This window comes from Phocoena phocoena, chromosome 6 (genome assembly GCF_963924675.1).
Source record: "Phocoena phocoena chromosome 6, mPhoPho1.1, whole genome shotgun sequence".
Lineage (NCBI taxonomy): Eukaryota > Metazoa > Chordata > Mammalia > Artiodactyla > Phocoenidae > Phocoena > Phocoena phocoena.
Window position 1 is genome coordinate 78,002,794 of NC_089224.1, and position 15,324 is coordinate 78,018,117.

Here is a 15,324-nt window from a genome sequence, read left to right on the forward strand (position 1 = left end):
ATCCTGATGCACAAAAAATCTGAGCACCACTGGCCTGAAAAATGATTCACAGCCTTCGCCATGTATTAGTTTCACCTGTGACATGATAAATAAAAAATACTGATGCCAGAGAATCACTCTCAATGATTCTACCAACATAAACAAATTATACTTCAAAGAAACAAATTCTTGAAAATAAGTCTATAGGCAGAAACGCCAAAAATCTCTATTAGACATAGCTTCAGGATGGTGGAGGAGTAAGACGTAGAGATCACCTTTCTCCCCACAAATACATCAAAACTACATCTACGGGCTTCCCTGGTGGCACACTGGTTGAGTGTCCGCCAGCTGATGCAGGGGACGCAGGTTCGTGCCCCGGTCCGGGAGGATCCTGCGTGCCACAGAGCGGCTGGGCCCGTGAGCCATGGCCGCTGAGCCTGCGCGTCCGGAGCCTGTGCTCCGCAACGGGAGAGGCCACAACAGTGAGAGGCCCGCGTACCGCAAAAAACAAAACAAAACAAAACAAAACAAACAAAAAAAACTACATCTACATGAGGAATAGCTCCTACAGAACACCTACTGAACGCTGGTGGAAGACCTCTGACTTCCCAAAAGGCAAGAAACTCCCCATGTACCTGGGTAGGGCAAAAAAAAAAAGAAAAAACAGAGACAAAAGAATAGGGACAGGACCTGCACCTCAGGGAGGGAGCTGTGAAGGAGGAAAAGTTCCCACACACTAGGAAGCCCCTTCACTGGTGGAGATAGCAGGTGGCAGAGTGGGGGGGCGGGGAGCTTCAGGGCCACAGAGGAGAGCGCAGCAACAGGGGTGCAGAGAGCAAAGCAGAGAGATTCTCACACAGAGGATGGGTGCCGACCAGCACTCACCAGCCCGAGAGGCTTGTCTGCTCACCCGCGGGGGAGGGTGGGGGCTGCGGGCTGAGGCTCGGGCTTCGGAGCTTAGATCCCAGGGAGAGGACTGGGGTTGGCGCCGTGAACACAGCCTGAAGGGGGCTAGTGCGCCACAGCTAGCCAGGAGGGAGTCCGGGAAAAAGTGTGGAACTGCCTAACAGGCAAAAGACCATTGTTTCAGGGTGCACGAGGAGACAGGATTCAGGGCACCACCTAAACAAGCTCCAGAGACGGGCATGAGCCGCGGCTATCAGCACGCACCTCAGAGACAGTCATGAAATGCTAAGGCTGCTGCTGCAGCCACCAAGAACCCTATACGCAAGGACAGGTCACTATCCATACCTCCCCTCCCAGGAGCCTGTGCAGCCCACCACTGCTAGGGTCCCGTGATCCAGGGACAACTTCCCCGGGAGAACACACTTCGTGCCTCAGGCTGTTGCAACGTCAGGCCGGCCTCTGCTGCCAGAGGCTCGCCCTGCATTCCGTACCCCTCCCTCCCCTCTGGCCTGAGTGAACCAGATCCCCCTAATCAGCTGCTCCTTTAACCCCGTCCTGTCTGGGCAGGAAACAGATGCCCTCAGGCGACCTACACACAGAGGCGGGGCCACATCCAAAGCTGAACCCCAGAAGCTGTGCGAACAAAGAAGAGAAAGTGAAATCTCTCCCAACAGCCTCAGGAGCAGAGGATTAAATCTCCACGATCAATCTGATGTACCCTGCATCTCTGGAATACCTGAATAGACAATGAATCATCCCAAAATTGAGGCAGTGGACTTTGGGAGCAACTGTAGACTTGGGGTTTGCTTTCTGCATCTAATTTGTTTCCGGTTTTATGCCTAACATAATTTAGTATTTAGAGGTTATCATTGGTATATTTGTTTAGTGATTTGGTTGCTGTCTTCCTTTTTATATATATATATTTTTTCCTTTTTCTCCTTTTCTGAGTATGTATGTATATGCTTCTTTGTGTGATTTTGTCTGTATAGCTTTGCTTTCACCATTTGTCCTAGGGGCTGTCTGTCCATTTTTGGTTTTGGAGGTTTTTTTTAGTATAGTTTTTAGCACTTGTTGTCATTGGTGAATTTGTTTTTTGTTTTGGTTGCTCTTTCTTTTTTTTTATTACCTTTTTATTTTTATTAATATATTTTTAATTTCTTATTTTAATAACTTTATTTTATTTTATTTTTCTTTCTTTCTTTTTCTCCCTTTCTTCTGAGCAGTGTGGCTGACACGGTCTTGGTGCTCAGGCCGGGTGTCAGGCCTGAGCCTCTGAGGTGGGAGAGCCAAGTTCAGGATATTGGGCCACCAGAGACCTCCTGGCCCCACGTAATATCAAATGGCAAAAGCTCTCTCAGAGATCTCCATCTCAATGTGAAGACCCAGCTCCACTCAACAACCAGTAAGCTACTGTGTTGGACACACTATGCCAAGCAACTAGCAAGACACAAACACAACCCCACCCATTAGCAGAGAGGCTGCCTAAAATCATAATAAGTTCACAGACACCCCAAACCACAACACTGGATGCGGTCCTGCCCACCAAAAAGACAAGATCCAGCCTCATCCACCAGAACACAGGCACCAGTGCCCTCCACAAGGAAGCATACACAACCCACTGAACCAAACTTACCCACTGGGGGCAGACAACAAAAACAACGGGAACTGCGAACCTGCAGCCTGTGAAAAGGAGACCCCAAACACAGTGAGTTAAGCAAAATGAGAAGACAGAGAAAAACACAGCAGATGAAGGAGCAAGGTAAAAACTCACCAGACCAAACAAATGAAGAGGAAATAGGCTGTCTACCTGAAAAAGAATTCAGAGTACTGACAGTAAAGATGATCCAAAATCTTGGAAATAGAATGGAGAAAAAACAAGAAATGTTTAACAATGACCTAGAAGAACTAAAGAGCAAACAAACAATGATGAACAACACACTAAGTGAAATAAAAAATTCTCTAGAAGGAATCAATAGCAGATTAACTGAGGCAGAAGAATGGATAAGTGACCAGGAAGATAAAATAGTGGAAATAACTACTGCAGACCAGAATAAAGAAAAAAGAATGAAGAGAAATGAGGACAGTCTCAGAGATCTCTGGCACAACATTAAACGCACCAACATTCAAATTACAGGGATCCCAGAAGAAGAAAAAAAAGGGACTGAAAAAAATTTGAAGAGATTATACTTGAAAATTTCCCTAATACAGGAAAGGAAATAATCAATTAAGTCCAGGAAGCACAGAGAGTCCCATACAGGTTAAAACCAAGGAGAAACATGCCAAGACACATATTAATCAAACTATCAAAAATTAAATACAAAGAAAAAATATTAAAAGCAGCAAGGGAAAAGCAACAAATAACATACAAGGGAATTTCCATAACGTTAACAGCTGGCCTTTCAGCAGAAACTCTGCAAGCCAGAAGGGAGTGGCAGGAAATATTTAAAGTGATGAAAGAGAAAAACCTACAACCAAGATCACTCTACCCAGCAAGGATCTCATTCAGATTCGACGGAGAAATTAAAACCTTTACAGACAAGCAAAGACTAAGAGAATTCAGCACCACCAAACCAGCTTTACAACAAATGCTGGAGGAACTTCTCTAGGCAGGTAACACAAGAGAAGGAAAAGACAATAAGAAACTGAAAACAATAAAGAAAATGCTAATAGGAACACACATATCGATAACTACCTTAAATGTAAATGGATTAAATGCTCCAACCAAAAGACATAGACCGGCTGAATGGATACAAAAACAAGACGCATATATATGCTGTCTACAAGGGACTCACTTCAGACCTAGGGACACATACAGACTGAAAGTGACAGGATGGAAAAAGATATTCCACGCAAATGGAAATCAAAAGAAATCTGGAGTAGCAATTCTCATATCAGACAAAATAGACTTTAAAATAAAGACTATTACAAGAGACAAAGAAGGACGCTCCATAATGATCAAGGGATCAATCCAAGAAGAAGATATAACAATTGTAAATATTTATGCACCCAACATAGGAGCACCTCAATACATAAGGCAAATGCTAACAGTCATAAAAGGGGAAATCGACAGTAACACTATCATAGTAGGGGACTTTAACACCCCACTTTCACCAAAGGACAGATGATCCAAAATGAAAATAAATAAGGAAACACAAGCTTTAAGTGATACATTAAACAAAATGGACTTAACTGATATTTATAGGACACTCCATCCAAAAACAGCAGATTACACTTTCTTCTCAAGTGCACAAGGAACATTCTCCAGGACAGATCACATCTTGGGTCACAAATCAAGCCTTGGTAAATTTAAGGAAACTGAAATCATACTAAGCATCTTTTCTGACCACAACTCTATGAGACTAGAAATCAATTACAGGGAAACAAACATAAAAAAGACAAACACATGGAGGCTAAACAATACATTACTAAATAACCAAGAGATCACTGAAGAAATCAAAGAGGAAATCAAAAAATTCCTAGAGACAAATTACAACGAAAACGTGATGACCTAAAACCTATGGGATGCAGCAAAAGCAGTTCTAAGAGGGAAGTTTATAGCAATACAAGCCTACCTTAAGAAACAAAAAACATCTCAAATAAACAACCTAACCTTACACCTAAAGAAACTAAAAAGAAGAACAAACAAAACCCAAAGTTAGTAGATGGAAAGAAATCATAAAGATCAGAGTAGAAATAAATGAAATAGAAACAAAGAAAACAATAGCAAAGATCAGCAAAACTAAAAGCTGGTTCTTTGAGAAGATAAACAAAATTGATAAACCTTTATCCAGACTCATTAAGAAAAAGAGGGAGAGGACTCAAATTAATAAAATTAGAAATGAAAAAGGAAAAGTTACAAAGCACACTGCAGAAATCCAAAGCATCATAAGAGACTACTACAAGCAACTCTATGCCAATAAAGTGGACAACGTGGAAGAAATGGAGAAATTCTTAGAAAGGTATAAACTTCCAGGACTGAACCAGGAAGAAACAGAAAATATGAACAGACTAATCACAAGTAATGAAATTGAAACTGTGATTATAAATCTTCCAACAAACAAAAGTCCAGGATCAGATGGCTTCACAGGTGAATTTTATCAAACATTTAGAGAACAGCTAACACCCATCCTTCTCAAACTCTTCCAAACAACTGCAGAGGAAGGAACACTCCCAAACTCATTCTATGAGGCCACCATCACCCTGATACCAAAACCTGACAAAGATACTACAAAAAAAGAAAATTACAGACCAATATCACTGATGAACATAGATGTAAAACTCCTCAACAAAATACTAGCAAACAGAATCCAACAGCACAATAAAAAGATCATGATCAAGTGGGATTTATCCAAGGGATGCAAGGATTCTTCAATATATGCATATCAATCAATGTGATACAGCATATTAACAAACTAAAGAACAAAAACCGTATGGTAATCTTAATAGATGCAGAGAAAGCTTTGACAAAATTCAACACCCGTTTATGATAAAAACTCTCCAGAAGGTGGGCATAGAGGGAACCTACCTCAACATAATAAAGGACATATATGACAAACCCACAGCAAACATCATTCTCAATGGTGAAAAACTGAAAGCATTTCCTCTAAGATCAGGAACAAGACAAGGATGTCCACTCTCACCACTATTATTCAACATAGTTTTGGAAGTCCTAGCCATGGCAATCAGAGAAGAAAAAGAAACAAAAGGAATACAAATTAGAAAAGAAGAAGTAGAACTGTCCCTGTTTGCAGATGACATGATACGATACATAGAGAATCCTAAAGATGCTACCAGAAAATTACTAGAGCTAATCAATGAATATGGTAAAGTACAGGATACAAAATTAATGCACAGAAATCTCTTGCATTCCTATACGCTAACAACAAAAGATCAAAAAGAGAAATTAAGGAAACAATCCCATTTACCACTGCAACAAAAAAGATAAAATACCTAGGAATAAACCTACCTAAGGAGGTAAAAGACCTGTACTCAGAAAACTGTAAGAAACTGATGAAAGAAATCAAAGATGACACAAACAGATGGAAATATATACCATGTTCTTGGATTGGAGGAATCAACATTGTGAAAATGACTATACTACCCAAAGCAATCTACAGATTCAGTGCAATCCTTATCAAATTACCAGTGGCGTTTTTTATATAACTAGAAAAAAAAATCTTAAAATTCTTATGGAGACACAAAAGACCTCGAATAGCCAAAGCAAACTTGAGGGAAAAAACATAGCTGGAGGAATTAGACTCCCTGACTTCAGACTATACTACAAAGCTACAGTAATCAAGACACTATGATACTGGCACAAAAACAGAAAAATAGATCAATGGAACAGGATAGAAAGCCCAGGGATAAACCCATGCACATATGGTCAACTAATCTATGACCATATGGAGAAGAGACAGCCTCCTCAATAAGTGGTGCTGGGAAAACTGGACAGCTACATGTTAAAGAATGAAATTAGAACACTCCCTAACACCATACACAAAAATAAACTCAAAATGGATTAGAGACCTAAATGTAAGACTGGATGCTATAAAACTCTTAGAAGAAAACATAGGAAGAACACTCTTTGACATAAATCACAGCAAGATCTTTTTTGATCCACCTCCCAGAGAAATGGAAATAAAAACAAAAATAAACAAATGGGACCTAATGAAACTTAAAAGCTTTTGCAAAGCAAAGGAAAGTACAAACAAGACGAAAAGACAACCCTCAGAATGGGAGAAAATATTTGCAAACGAATCAACAAACGATTAATCTCCAATATATATAAACAGCTCATGCAGTTCAATATTAAAGAAACAAACAACCCATTCTCCAAAGAAGACATACAGATGGCCAAGAAACACATGAAAAGCTGCTCAACATCACTAATTATTAGAGAAATGCAACTCAAAACTACAATGAGGTATCACCTCACACCAGTTAGAACAGGCATCATCAGAAAATCTACAAACAAATGCTGGAGAGAGTGTAGAGAAAAGGGAACCCTCTTGCACTGTTGGTGGGAATGTAAATTGATACAGCCACTATGGAGTTTCCTTAAAAAACTAAAAATAGTTCCTTTAAAAAACATATGACCCAGCAATCCCACTACTGGGCATATACCCAGATAAAACCATAATTCAAAAAGACATATGCACCCCAATGTTCATTGCAGCACTATTTACAATAGCCAGGTCATGGAAGCAACCTAACTGCCCATCGACAGATGAATGGATAAAGAAGGGTTGGTACATATATACAATGGAATATTACTCAGCCATAAAAAGGAACGAAATTGGGTCATTTGTAGAGACGTGGATGGATCTAGAGACTGTCATATAGAGTGAAGTAAGTCAGAAAGAGAAAAACAAATATGGTATATTAACACATATATGTGGAACCTATACAAATGGTACAGATGAACCAGTTTGCAGGGCAGAAATAGAGACACAGATGTAGAGAACAAATGTATGGACACCAAGCAGGGAAAGTGGCAGGGGGGTGGGGCAGTGGTGGTGGTGGTGTGATGAATTGGGAGATTGGGATTGACATATACACAATAATATGTATAAAACAGATAACTAATAAGAACCTGCTATATAAAAAAATAAATTAAAATTCAAAAATTCAAAAAAAAAAAAAAGGAATGAAATCTTGCCATTTGTGGCAACATGGATAGACCTAGAGGGTATGATGCTAAGTGAAATAAGTCAGATAGAGAAAGACAAATAGTTTGATTTCACTTATATGTGGAATCTTAAAAACAAAGCAAATGAACAAATATAACAAAACAGCATCAGAGTTACAGAGAACAAACAGGTGGTTGCCAGAGGGGAGGGAGTGGGAGAAGGAGAGAAATAGGTAAGGGAGATTAAGAGGTACAAACTTCCAATGGCAAAATAAATGAGAATAGTGTGGAGAATACAGTAAAAAATTTTTTTGAAAAGTAAAACTTACAGAGTAGGCAAATTAGGAAGTAGCTATTCATTTTACAGATAATTCTAGGCAAAGTTCCTAAATATAACAAGCTCTTACTACACATTCAAGATGGTATTTGAGGGCTTCCCTGGTGGCGCAGTGGTTGAGAGTCCACCTGCCAATGCAGGGGACGCGGGTTCGTGCCCCGGTCCGGGAGGATCCCGCGTGCCGCAAAGCGGCTGGGCCCGTGAGCCACGGCCGCTGAGCCTGTGCATCTGGAGCCTGTGCTCTGCAACGGGAGAGGCCACAACAGTGAGAGGCCCGCGTACCGCAAAAAAATAATAATAATAAAATAAAAAGATGGTATTTGATTCACAAAATTTCAATTGACACATAATTTACTGTGGTATAGCCTTCGTAGCCTGGTCTCAACCCAGTCATTAAGTTAACATAAATTTACAGAGCACCAACCACATGCAAGGAACTGTGTTTTGCTTCATGATCAATACCTAGAGCCCCAAACACCTTTTGGGGCTGGGCTCCAAATCTGTACTCTTGCATGTCTGTTTTTGTGACAGAATCTACAGAATCCCCATTTGAATATATAAATCAGAGAGTCACAGAAGTGCTTATCCCATATTGTGCCTAGATTAACTAAGGAACCGCCAATATGATCATAATACAACACTTATTATACTAGGCTCAAATAATTTAAGCAATAGGCTCTGCCCTTATATGGCATCCATCTTCTTATTTAAGATATCAAGTAATCTAACACGGCACACATAATGCTAATTTAGGAGCTCTTCACGGATTAGAAGTAAATGCCTAGAAATTGAGTAAGATTAAGCTATTGTTGCTGTGTGAGTTTGCTGTTTTGAGTGAAAAGAGACTAAGAATGAGAGTTTATTTCTTTCCAGAATTTTGAGTTTGTGCTAGACTTCCCCAAATATATCTAAATACATCCCAAAGCAAGTTAAGAGTGGACTGTCAACTTTTAAAGGAGAATTCCTTTCAAGGACATGACATTTTGATTAAAAAGAAGAAATGAAGTATTGTTCTTCTCTCAGTACTTCATTCAGAGCAGTGTTCAAGGCAAGAACACTTCAGAGCCCAAGGTGAACCTGGTAAAAGGGAAAATTGAGAACATAAAATGTTTAATTCAACTGCTTATGTCAGAATATCCTTTCACTGGCTTCCGGTCAACCAGTATCAAAAAGCATGATAACAGTCTGTTCTCAGCCAGAAGTACTATCCACTCCAAATTCACAGAATTGCAATCAACATTCAGTCTGTGAAAATCAGCCTGTCCCACTGTCATATCACCTTTTGGCTAATCATATCTGAGGGAGAAGTCAGACTCCCTTCTCCTTCCACATAGATGGAAGCCAAGGGGGATGGAGTCGGGGGAAAACAGCAAGCTTGGGTCCAGGCTTACTAGCTTTGTGACCTGTATCATTTCTCTTTCAACTTCCAGGGTCTCAATGACTCTATCTGTAAACTGGGGACAATGCTACTTTTCACAAGTAGCATTGGGAAGATGGGAAGCTGATGAAATAACGTGTGTAACGAGTGCCTTGTACGGTTCCTAGAACATGGAAGGGGCTCAGTAAATAATAACTATTATCATTATCTCTCATTTGTTCAATAGTTTTATTGAATTATTGTAAATTTTAGCTCAGTTAGAAAAGTGGCAAAGGATCCAGTTAATGGGCTGACTTTTAGATCTATTACCTATTCCTTAACTAAATAGCAATGTTTCCTCAGGGAAACAGTTTCAAATATTTCTTCTTTTGGATAGAAGAAAGGATCCAATGTCCAAACCCTTTCTATCACACAGGTACTCTGGGATTCTTTCCCTCCTAAAATGCACACTTCAGAGCATTACTTCATGGTGGAAAGTCTGCATTTTAATGTTTAATGAGAAGGGAACATATGGTGCTGATAACATGAAATGAATTGTTAAATTTAATCAACAGATGAACAAAAGTCACTAAGCATGGTATCCTCAGTAAATCCAAGCCCCTTGATCCTCCTATGTTATATGAAGCTGCTGCAAACACTGATTAGCAAATACTTAACCATTGCTCCTAGGGGAGGTACCAGGGTTAGGTTTCTGCAAGCGTTTGAACATAACATTTTTGTCAAATGATCAAAACATAACCTTGTTTTTTGTGTGCTTTTGTTTAAAGACACCTTATTTAATATATATTATTGGTTCGTTAACACTGGACTCATGGACAACAGCAATATAACTCATGCCTGAACAAAGTTAATTTGACACATATTTTCTCTATAAGGCACGTCACAGCCTTCTTGCCCTCAGGAATACTACCCAGCACTTCAGTACTATGTTTGGGGGCCATTTTAAACAGCAAGATCACTAATAAAGGGCACAAAAAAAATGTGAAAAACATGGCACTAAATGGACCAAGAAAAGGACACTTCTTTACAGTATGAGAGCTGAAACAAGAAGGCAAAGCCTCGCCCTGTTGGATATCAGCTGAGAACATACACCTTGGGCTACTTAAATTTGTCCCTGCTCTGCACATGTCCACAAATGGCCAGGAAAGCATCATGAGTATTGATTTGGGGGTTATAAATAAATTTCATCAAGTAGGCAAGTTCTTAAATATGGAATCCATGAATAATAAGGATCAACAATATCGGTACATTAAAATCAGCAACAGTATATACGGTCAAAGGCAGCTTACAGCAGAAGCAGCACTACCTTAGTAGGTGCTGGTGATACCTAAATTACAGGACAGCCATGATCCGTGGCAGTGGAGATTTATAAAAAAATTTTCACATTTCTTACAAATTAATAGTACACAAGAATATGGAACCACCCCTCACCCTCAACTTACAGGACATGAAAAACCTGATTGTTTTAAAGCATTAAGGATTGCAGGTATTAGTGTCTGTTCCAGCAGCAGGTACTGTTGGTGTATTTTTCACACATATTTAGGTGACTTGAGTTACTACTTGCATGGGTTTTAGGAGCATCCTCCTTTCAGGTCACAATAAGGGCACAGGGAAGATAGTAAGTAATAACTCTGTCTACCTGGTATAAGACTGCAAGTCCATGAGTTGGTTCTGAAGGAATCAGGGAACTCACACCAGCCCCTCTTCTTGCATGACTTTCAGTTGAATGATTACCTAAGGCAGCATCCTTCCAAATGTGGTTCCTGAACCAGCAGTAACTTGTTAGAAATACAAATACCTGGGGCCCACCCCAGATCCTCTGAGGGTGGAGCCCAGACATCTGTGGTTTAACAAGCCCCCCCCAGGTGATTCTCATGACTTTAGTTTGCGAATCACTGACCTCAGGAATCTTCCTAATCACACCCAGGTCACTTTAGTAGTTAGCACAGGTATATGAGCCCTGAGTCCATGATTATATCTTGGGTAAGTGAATTCATTACTGAATAATGACGCTTTAATCATATATTTCCCAGAACCAGTACAAAATAATAAAATACCTCTTTAAACTGACAGCATACTTTTAGGACATTATTTCAAAATCAATTCATATTAAAATGAATGAGTTATTGTGAAGGGTTTTAACACATGAACTATTTATTGCCCCATCCATCTATATAGGTTAATTTGAGTTAAGGAGTTTTGGGTTTTTTTAAGGCAATAGGAAAGTGAGTATTCAGGTGTGGGGTGTGTATGTAAGCAAACGTCAGACAAAACCTGGGACTTCCCTGGCGGTCCAGTGGTGAAGGCTTCACCTTTCAATGCAGCGGGTGCAGGCTTAATCCCTGGTCGGGGAGCTAAGATCCTACATGCCTCGTAGCCAAAAAACGAAAACATAAAACAGGACCAATATTGTAACAAATTCAATAAGGACTTTAAAAGTGGGCCACGTCAAAAAAAAATTTTAAAAAAAAAAGAAAGACAAAATCTAACATATTGCGGGGGGGTGGGATGAATTGGGAGATTGGGACTGACATATATACACTAATATGTATAAAATAGATAACTAATAAGAACCTGCTGTATAAAAAAAATCTAACATATTATACAGTGCAGGTATTATAATGAAATATGACATAAACTATTATAGGAACTTTTTCATAAGGAAATAATTAAGCTCCCAGTTATTTAAATAAATATTTATTATATTGACTGTGCTACAGCCAAGTAACTCATCGTCCACTAGAACTTGTTATTGTGAGATATGATCTATATTAAATACAAGTCAGATTTTACCAAAAGTTATCAGAATAGTAAAATAATGTGTATCTTAGTATCAAAAGGCCTTCACCTTTTTGCAGCCTATGTTCTTAGGACAAGTCCTTTACCTCTCTGAATCTCAGTTTCCGCATATGTAAAATGAGGATGTTGGATTTAGAAGGGTCTATGGTGTCTGATCTAAAATTCTACCTGAGGGCTTCCCTGGTGGCGCAGTGGTTGAGAGTCTGCCTGCTGATGCAGGGGACACAGGTTCGTGCCCCGGTCCGGGAAGATCCCACATGCCGCGGAGCGGCTGGGCCCATGAGCCATGGCCGCTGAGTCTGTGTGTCTGGAGCCTGTGCTCCGCAATGGGAGAGGCCACAAAAGTGAGAGGCACACGTACCGCAAAAAAAATAAAATAAAATTCTACCTGAGATGGAAACTGAGCTGGAAATGTAAGAGTTAGCTTGAAAACTAGAGTCTCAGAGAAGAAGAAACACTTGAGGTAGAGTCAGGTACTGAGAGCCTCAGATATAGCCCTTCACTGTAGACCAGTGTAAGACTTGGATGGGATATGCAGGACCAGCAGAAATGGTGGCCTAAGGGAAGAAATACTGGGGAGGCATCAACAACAGGGTGTGAGGGAACACTGCCTTCCTAATAGTCCTAGGGGAATGTATTTGAGATGATATTGATACCTAAGAAAAAATATAATTCCCGCTGGAATTGAGCCCACCTTGAGAAGCCAGCAAGATAACTCAATGATTGTCTATTGCCATTCAATTATGATTTCTTTCACATGTTGTTGACCTCATTGCCTGTCCCATATTGCTTTTAGAGTTTGATCTCCAACCCAATTACCTGACCCAGGACTGTCACCTGCTTCCAACTAAGCTTGTCAGATCTTCCAGCAACAAGCCTTGATATTAAGCCCCAAAGATTTCACTCAGCCTTAACCATTTTGTTTTAAAGTGCAGGTTTTATTATTATCCAGGTATGGCCAGGCCAGCAGATCAGGAGATGACTGCCATTGAAAAGAGAGTTTGTTATACTCACAGTTCCCAAGAGGAAGTAGCATGCCACACCACACTGGGCTACATGGGGAAGTACCAGTGTCAGGAGGCAAAGGAATGAGGGGAAAACGTGGGCAAGAGCCTTTGTTGTGGTCTTTATTGGAAGGAATGGTGAGACAGAGCAAGCAGGTTTAGGATTGGCTGGATTGAATAATTTTGGTGGATTCTAGGGCATAGGGGCTGCCCCTAGTTGTCAGGTACATGGCCCGGGGGAGATTATAACTGGCAGATAGTGGCCTGGAGTGTAAGAGCTAGGTAAAGGAGGTGGTTGGGGAACGTGGGCATTGGACTGGTTGGTTTGCTTATGAAAGGCGCACTTGCAAGTGAGTCCTTTACTATGTCTAGGAATTAGAGCCCTGGGAAAGGTAGTCTCTCCAGGGTCAGCAAAGCCCCAGATGTCAAAACATCAGAATAAAAAGACATGTTTAATACACATCTCCAAAGGTCACTTCCCTCTGGCTATGCTCACACTCTTTAGTTGGTCCACAGGTATCACAAGACCAAAAGAAGGGAGCCTCTGCCCAGAGCAGTTGAAGTCAAATACCCAAGGGATAGCTTTTACTTGGTATGGTCACATCTGCACAAGAGTATAAGACTGACTGAAATATTTATGAGACCCAGGTTTGAAACCCACTGCCCCTGAGAATGTCATTTAACTACTCAAGACCTCTGGGTTTTTTTTTTATCTCCTCGACAGTGATGATAATACTGATCAAATTTTTGTGATAACCTAATGAAATGAGGCAGGCTGGAACTATAAAGCACTATGTAATTTTTAGCATTTATAGTTATTTTAACAGCATAAAAATAGATTGACAGGGCTTCCCTGGTGGCGCAGTGGTTGAGAGTCTGCCTACCGATGCAGGGGACACGGGTTCGTGCCCCGGTCCGGGAAGATCCCACGTGCCGCGGAGCAGCTGGGCCCGTGAGCCATGGCCGCTGAGCCTACGCGTCCGGAGCCTGTGCTCTGCAACGGGAGACGCCACAACAGTGAGAGGCCCACGTACCGCAAAAAAAAAAAAAAAAAAATAGATTGACAGAGGTGAATACTAAAGTGTTTATGGGTGAAATAATACATGCGTGATCTGCTTTAAATTATCCCAGCAAACAAACAAAAAAGAGAGAGAAGATTGATAACAGAAGATTGAAAAAAAACTGGTAATTACTGAAGCTCAGTGAGGTACACGGGAATTCATTATACAGTTCTTCTTTTGCGTATTCATGAATATTTTCATAATAAAAAAATTTAATGTAATTTAAGAGACAGGGGAAAGAAGTATTAGCAATCATTGGAGGACTGCTATTATATTCAAACCCAAACTCTATTGTACAATATTTTGCTATCATGAATCAAAAACTCATCCTCTTTCCACAGACTCCTGGATTACTAAGGTTACTTGATCTTTTTTCAATGGTTCCAAATATCTCCAGGCTAAAATTGACTTAGTTTAATCAAATTGTTGTTATAGTCCATTTGTGTTGAGCAATGGAATTCCTAATGGTAAAACTATAATCAACATGTTATGACTGTTTCATGATGAGAGGTCCTATCCAATTAGGGAATTTACCTATCAAAGGCCCTTCACTCTCAAGAGAGCTTCACTGAATAGTGATGGGGATTGCTTAATTAGTGAGGTTAAAACATCCTTCAAAAACAAGGTCAAGATGACATTTCTATCTGTGCCAAGTTGATGAAAGAATCCTCCAAATACAGCACTCAGAAATCTTGGTGTGAAAATTCCTGTAAGACTTATCAACAGAAGGAAAAGGAAAATACATTGATCTTAATGGTATCAATGGATTTTTCTTTAGGCACATTCTAGGTATTAGATTTACATAAATATTTCCATAAAGTTTCCATAAAGTGACCAACTTTTTGCTTGAGAAAACTCTTCCTCCAAATTCATTGTTCCTGTTTAAAGAAATAAGAATCCATTAAAAAAAACAAAAAACTGTGAACCATAACTCTATAACTATAAAACAATCAACAGAGGAAATTTAAAAAGAAGCAATTCTCTGAGAGTCTTCTTTTCACGATATCTGTAAAACCTCTTAAAGAGATTGTAAGAAACACTGAGTTAGTCTATGAGATAGGAGATGAACAATATAAAAGACCCTTTAATCAAAATGCTGTATGCAATGACAGAGCACTTGATAATCAGTGTGTCTGCTCAAGGAAAGGAGAGAGAATGCATCTACACAAATATATCTGGTGGTATCAGACCATTCAAACTACAAAGAATTATTTCCTTTTTCTTCCCATAAA